The sequence below is a fragment of the Pinus tabuliformis genome, chromosome 8, assembly GCF_031772625.1.
Source record: "Pinus tabuliformis cultivar Carrire ecotype Pingquan chromosome 8, CPIR1, whole genome shotgun sequence".
NCBI classification, from domain to species: domain Eukaryota; kingdom Viridiplantae; phylum Streptophyta; class Pinopsida; order Pinales; family Pinaceae; genus Pinus; species Pinus tabuliformis.
In genome coordinates this window covers 43096655-43104578 of record NC_142294.1, presented here as the reverse complement: position 1 = coordinate 43104578, position 7924 = coordinate 43096655, and positions in this window count along the sequence as shown.

Here is a 7924-nt window from a genome sequence, read left to right as displayed (position 1 = left end):
CGGTGCTGTGATACAAAAGGTCACAAGATCGAGCCCGATCTCTGCCCTGCCTTGCCAACCATTATTTTAACTTGCCTTTCAGAGGACACATCGCAGCTTGTTGTAGCGACTACAACCACCCTCCAAAATTTTTCCTTAGCATGTTTTGGAGCCTCCCTACCAACCTTACATAGCACTTTGTCTTGCTTCGTCAAGTACTCAAGCTTCATGTGTTTTCCTCGCACAAAGGAAGCCTGTTGATCCATTCCCCTCATAGGCTTCTCACCCAGAATTGGTCCACTTGCAGGCTGAGCAGCTTCCCCTTGAAAATTGCTCATTTCTCGAGGGCAATTAGCCTTCCCTCTGGGAATTGAGAAATCCTCTCTAACAGCCTGTTGGGATCCAAGATTGCATAATCCTACCAACCAACCCTCCCAGCAAGATTTGCACAAATTTTCCCAGCATTAGGCTGTTCAGTCCAAGATTTGTGCAAATTTGGGTAGCAGTCAGCTGCTCTGCCTAGAAATTGTGCAAATATCTTGGGCAGTCAGCCCAGCACCCAGCCAGAAATGTGCATTTTTCTCCGGCAGTCGTGTTGGAAATACTGAGGGGGGGGTGAATCAGTATTTCTTTTCAATTATTATTTTTATCAGTTAAAAACATTTATATTTAGTACACAGAAATAGATAACAAGAATAGATGCTTTTATTAATGTGATCTTTGCAATAAATCAAGTACAATAGATATATATATATATGGTTTCAATCAGTTGCCAAGCACCAACTTGGACTCTTTGTGAGGCTCCAACCTCCAGAGCACCAACTCTGTCTTGTCAAGGCACCAACCTTGAATTTAGGAGCACCAACTCCCAAGACACCAATCCTTTCAGTTCTGAGGCACCAACCTCAAGGGCTCCAACCCTCTGTTGTAACTGTCTGGATCTATTTGGTTGTAATTCTCTGCTCCCAACCCTGCTGGACCTATGACTTACTTCTGTCCTCCTATTCCTTCCACTTCTTCCAAAACTTCGGCTTCCTTTGTTTCTTACAGTTCACCAGCAACATTAAACTTTCCTTGTTCTCTGTTTTATATGCCTGATACGCCTGACCTTTGGCTTCCTCCTTGCTCGCTTGAGCTTCGGCTTCCTCAACGCTCGCTTGATCTTTCAGCTTCCTCTACGCTCACTCTTCGGCTTCCTCTGTCTCTTCGAATTCATCAATACTCACAGGACACGTTAATTAGGAAGAGAGGCCATCTTTATTATTATTCAAACAATAGACTTATTCTTTACGGCAATCGCAACATTCATGAACAATCGGAGTTATTCCTTTAAACCCACAATCGCAATCGCAACATTCTGGAGGTCTTTATAAGTCGTGCCCATAGTACAATCGATGGTCGATAGCCGATTCCTCTGCTAGATGTGATATGATTATAAATTATTTTTAATGAATCCATCAAGTCCACAGTGATATCACAATCACAGTTTATAGTGGGCCATTCCTTTATAACTTGTGATACATATCTTTTGATGCGGCGGACGTGATATTACAATAGGGCGTATTACAATGGAGCAGCGGGTCCGCGGTATTATCGCAATCAGAGTTTTAACGTGACAAGGCCTTAAACACTGTGATCTATAACTCCCGATACGGCGGACGCGATATACCATTAGGGCGCGATATAATAGGAGTCCTCATTCCACACTGTCGATTTCTTATGTATTAGTTCCGACAATCAATACTCGGTCCAATCAACACAATCTACCAAAAGCTTGTTGCGCCACATATCTCTTCTCTCCAGATCTAACGGTGCTGACTTAACCCGATCAACCCAACACCATCCGTTGATCCTTCGTCGTTGATCAACCAACGCTAGATCCAATGGCCTACATGCATTTAGGGTGGACTTCTTGCACGAGAGTTACCCACCCGAAATGAGCGGTTTTTCTCTCTCCTCTAGTTGCTACATGTCAACCATTGAATGGAATCGGGCGCTCTCCTTTAATTACCACTTACCATTTTGCATCTGCCCGAAAACCACTGCCACTATTACAAACCCGCTTTTTGGAATATAAACATGTGCATTAATCAATCACTTAAATTAAGTGCTTAATCATTTAACCATGAGATTAACTGTTAACTTCTTCGTATCTTACTCTTGGCATATGCGATACTTCCGATAGTTTTTCCTTTGGCTTCTAATAGCTCTACTCCTCTGAATTCCTTTTCCACTAGAACGAAAACTCATCTCTGTCGTTCATCTCTTAATGCCATCCAATATGACTCCACGGCCCTCCTCCATACCTTGTCTCCAATATAACACTCCTAGTCTGACAACTTCCAATATTCTCTGCTCTGATATGTTCCTCTTTGCTTCTTTTGATGATTTCTTCCTCTCGGTTCTTCTTGGGCATACATTACACACGATACTCCCGATATGGCTACTCCGATGTGGCTCCTCCTCAATCTTCCGCTCTTATGCTTGCTTCTCTTCTCTGCTTTGATATCTCTGCTCTGATAGCTCCTCGACTTCATATTGCCATTAATGACAATCTAGATCAACAATCTCCCCCTTTGTCATTGATGGAAATATTCTTCTTCTCTCCCCCTTTGACATCAATGGCAAAGGAGTGCACAAGGACTCCCCCTGTCAAACTGCTCCCCCTGTCCTGCAACATCTTTATGAATCAACTTAAGTGATGCTAAAGAGATAACCCCCATCTTTTGACGAAGATGTTCAAATGCTTCTCGAGGAAGAGGTTTTGTGAAGATATCAGCTATCTACTCCTTAGTATCGATCTATTCCAAGATGATGTTTTATTCAGTTACTTGTTCACGAAGGAAATGATACTTGATTGGTATATGTTTGGTCTTTGAGTGCATCACTAGATTTTTGCTAAGGCTGATCGCACTTGTGTTATCACAATAGATGGTAATTGGTTGATTTGTACCTATGTTGACATCTTTTAGAGCTTCCTTCATCCATAATATTTGAGTACAACAATCTGCGGCAACTATATACTCGGCTTTATCTATAGGTAGTGATATGGATGTCTGTTTTTTGCTGAGCCAAGATACTAAACAGTCTCCCAGAAAGAATGCATTTCCACTAGTACTTTTTCGATCATCGACACTTCCGGCCCAATCAGCATCGATGTATGCAGTCATAGTAAGAGTTGAGCTCTTAGGGTACCAAAGGCCGAAATCAGGAGTTCCTTTCAAGTATCTGAGAATTCTTTTTACAGCCATCAAATGGGATTGTTTAGGGGCTGATTGAAATCTTCCCACCATTCCTACTACCTGCATAATGTCGGGTCTTGTAGCAGTTAAGTATAGAAGGGCTCCAATTGTTGATCTGTAATGAGTTGCATCTACCGGAGGGGAATCGTCATTTTTGCTCCATTTGCAACTTGTGGTCATAAGTGTACTCATGGGTGCACAGTCTTCCATTCCATATCTTTTAAGCATGTCTTTAAGATATTTGGCTTGAGATATAAACATGCCTGTCGTGGTTTGAGATACTTCTAGTCCAAGGAAGTGAGATAACTCTCCTATCATTGACATCTCGAACTCTTTTGACATATTTTTAGAAAACTCATGGCACATCTCATCATTATTACTAGCAAAAATCAGATCATCAACATAAACAAGTGTCACTAGTAACTGATCCTCATCCGTCTTTATGTAGAGATTACTTCCTGCCATCCCCTTCTTGAAGCCTTGTTGTTGTATACAGCGATCCAATCTTGAATACCAAACACTAGGAGCTTGTTTCAACCCATATAATGCCTTTTTCAACTTACAAACAAAGTCTTTTCCCTTTGTTAGAATAAACCCTTCTGGTTGCTCCATGTAGACTTCTTCCTTGATTTCCCCATTCAGAAATGCTGATTTTACGTCCATTTGATAGATTTTGAATCCTTTTGAGCAAGCAAACGCCAGGAACATTCTGATAGCTTCCACATGAGCTACTGGCGCAAATGTTTCTTCAAATTCAATTCCTTCAATTTGTGAATAGCCTTTACAAACAAGCCTTGCCTTGTTTCCGATGATTTATCCATCTTCATTCATTTTGTTTTTAAACACCCACTTGGTTCCTATTATGTTTTTGTCCTTTGGACGAGGTACCAGCTCCCATGTCTCATTCTTCTCGATTTGAGACATTTCTTCTTTCATGGCTGTAACCCAATGAGGATCCTTACTTGCTTAAGTAAATGTTTCTGGTTCTATCATGGATAGAAGAGCAATATCATTTTTCTTTGGTGCATTTGTCATCCTTCTTCGGTTTGCATCCCTTCATCTATATTTCCAGTAATCTGCTCTTCCGGGTGATATTTTTCGAGAAGTTTCATCTTTGGAGGAGTTTGAGATGGTTCTTTTTCCTTGGGTATTTCTTGATTTTTTTCTTCTTCTTCAGGTTCTTCTTCTTCAATGAGAGGATCAACTTCATGTTCTTCAATTTATTTCTCTCAAAGGTCTTCATCAATCTTCACATCAATGCTTTCCACTATTTTCCATAGTCTGTTATTGTAGCACTTGTAGGCTTTGCTCCATGTAGAATATCCAAGGAAGATCCCTTCGTCAACCCGAGATTCAAACTTTCCTGGCGAGCCATCATTGATTTTTATGAAGCACTTGCTTCCAAAAATCTTGAAGTATTTTACTAAAGTAGGTCTTCCTTTCCATAATTCATAAGGAGTGTTTTCATTATTTGGTCTTAATTGAGTTCGATTGAAGGTATAGACAGTTGTCCCGACTGCTTCTCTCCAGAATTTTAGCTGCAAGTCAGCTGCTATTAACATTGTTCTTGCCATTTCTTGAACTATTCAGTTTCTTCTTTCAACTACCCCATTTTGCTTGGGTGTTCTGGCAGCAGAGAGTTCTCTTTTAATTCCATGTATTTTATAGAATTCATTAAATTTTTTTGATGTGAATTCTCCCCCTCTATCTGTCCTGAGGCACTTAATCTTTGAGTCCTTTTCATTTTCTAAAAGAGCTTTAAGATTCTTAAAACACTCAAATGCTTTGGATTTATATTTTATAAAATATATCCACATCATTCTAGTATAGTCATCAACAAATAAAGAAAAGTACCTTTCTCCTTGGAGTGTCAGAGTTCTAGTTGGTCCACATAAATCAGCATGGATGATCTCCAAAGGCTTTGATGTAGAAAACTCCTTGGTCTTGTGGCTAGTTCTGGTTTGCTTTCCATGTTGACATGGACCACATATTCCTTGATTTGGTTTGAATAACTTTGGAATGTGTCTTACTGCTTTAATCTTGTTGATATTGATCAAGTTATTGAAGCTTGTATGTCCAAGTTGCTTGTGCCACAACCAACTTTCATCTGTTTGACTTAAGTAGCATTTATCTTCTTGAATCTTGTTCCGAATATAGATGTTGTCTGGTGTTCTAACCCCTTTCACCACAAGTTCCCCTGAGGAAGAGTTCCTTATTTCATAGTCTTTGGTGCTAAAGACAACATTATGTCCTCACAGATTTGGCTAACACTCAGGAGGTTGTGTTTGAGCCTGCTTACTAGCAAAGCATTTTGATCTTTTCCTTTTCCATTAATAAGAGTAACAGTTCCTTTTCCAGCAATTTTGGCAAATCCACTTCCAAAAGATACATTTCCTTCCTTTTTATTCAATGAGACAAACTTCCCTTTGTCCCCTGTCATGTGTCTGGAGCACCCACTATCCACAAACCAATGATTTTCATTATTTTGACCACATAGATCTAGGCCACATTTATCCGTGTTGGGATTCTCACTTCTTGATTTTCCTCTTTTGAGTGGGAAATTTTGTTCATTGTGTCCATTATTATTACATAATGAGAAAATCAGATCAAATTTGGCCAAGGGATCAAAAGAATTATAGGTCTTGATTTGTCCTTGCCCTTTGGGGCCATATGGTTTGTTTATTTGATCCTTCAGTTTTGGTGTGTCATTCTTACGAGCCATGTAATGTCTAGCTTGATGACCAAAATTTTTACAATGGAAACAATGCCCAAAAAAGATAGTTTTTTACCTATTGTAATAGCCATGATTTGAATCAACATTCTTCCTTGGAGTTACTCCCGCTTCATTCTTTGGATTTGAGATGGGCCTTTGATGAAACATTATTTTGTATCTGTTGTAGCATCCATGATTCGAATCAACATTCTTCCTTGGAGTTACTCTCTCTTCATTCTTTGGATTTGAGATGGGCCTTTGATGAAACATTATTTTTTATCTGTTGTAGCATCCATGATTCGAATCAACATTCTTCCTTGGAGTTACTCTCTCTTCATATAATATTTCTTCTTTTGGGTTGTTGGAAAGTACGTCGGCATAGCTTTTCACATTATTCTTATCACTTGATTATTCTCCTTTAAAACCTATTCCAGATTTGTCATGTTGAGATTTTTTATTATCTAGGATAGTGTCAAGTATTTTAGAGCTTTTCCAACCCTTTTTAACTTGCTCCAATTCCTTCCTCAGAGATACTATTTCGGCTTCACATTCTTCGCAAGATTCTTCTTTTTCTTTTAGCTTAGTTTTCAAGAGATCTTCCCTTCTTTTTGTTTCCTCGTTTTCTACCTTGAGAGAAATGATTTTATTCTGTAATTTCTCATTTTCTTCAATGGAACTTATTAACAAATCATCTACATTTACATCTAGCCCTAAGTCATCATCATTTGTGAATGCCATGAATAATACTTCTTGGCTTCTAGCATGGTCATTTTCTTCATCTGATTCTTCATTACCTCCTTTGCGGTGAGGGAACTGGTTAGTTGATTTCTTTCTGATGACTACAAATTCATCTTCATCAGACTCATCTTGCTTAGAAAGGAAAGTCTTCTTATTGAACCCTTTCTTTTTGTATACCATCCTTTTATAATTTTCTTCATCATCACTATCATGCTTATGAGAACCTTTTGCAGCATAATGACCTATTTTTCCACATTTGAAACAAATAAGAGGGTATTTACCTTTTAGCTTAGATCCTTTCTTCAACCTTCATACAAATTGCGCCAATTCGGATTCAACATCGGAGTCATCACTACTGACATTCCTTTCTTTCCCCTTTTTTTATTTTGAGGCCTTGAATGCTGCATCTTCGGAAGTTGGGCAACCTTTTCTCATCTCATAGGCAATGAGGATTCCATGGATTTCATCCATCATGAGAGTATCTAGATCCTTCATTTCTTCTATGGCACTTACTTTGGAGTCAAATCTATTTGGGAGAGATCTTAAGACCTTTTGAACAATGGTGCTTTCTTCAATGTTTTCTTCCAATCCTTTAAGAGAGTTGACCACTTCAGCTACTCGGAGAAAGTATGATGCAATATCTTCTTCATCATCCATTTTCATACTTTCAAATTTCCTTCTATGAGTTTGAAGCTTTGCCTTCTTGACTTTGGAGTCCCCGTTGTATAAGCCAATTAGCTTATCCCATACTTCTTTGGCAGAGTTACAATTCATGACTTTTTTAAATTCAGAATCAGTGATTCCACTAGTGATGGAGTTTAAGGCTTTTGCAGTTGCAACGTAGACTTTCCTCTCATCTTGATATGTTGGAAGAGTGGAAGGAGCTATGTACTCATTTAATATCGAATGCCAAACTTCAGGTCCAAGGACATTAAGTAGTAGGACATTCTCTTTTTCCAGAAACGAAAATTTTGCCATCGAATAGAGGAGATCTTCCTGACACTTCTTGATTTCTCATCATGACTAAGAATCCTTCTTCAAGCTGTTAGGCTGATATGAAGAAGCCCAATCTGATACCAATTGTTGGAAATACTGAGAAGGGGGTGAATCAGTGTTTCTTTTCAATTATTATTTTTATCAGTTAAAAACATTTATATTTGGAACACAAAAATAGATAACAAGAATAGATGCTTTCATTAATGTGATCTTTGCAATAAATCAAGTACAATATATATATATATATATATATATA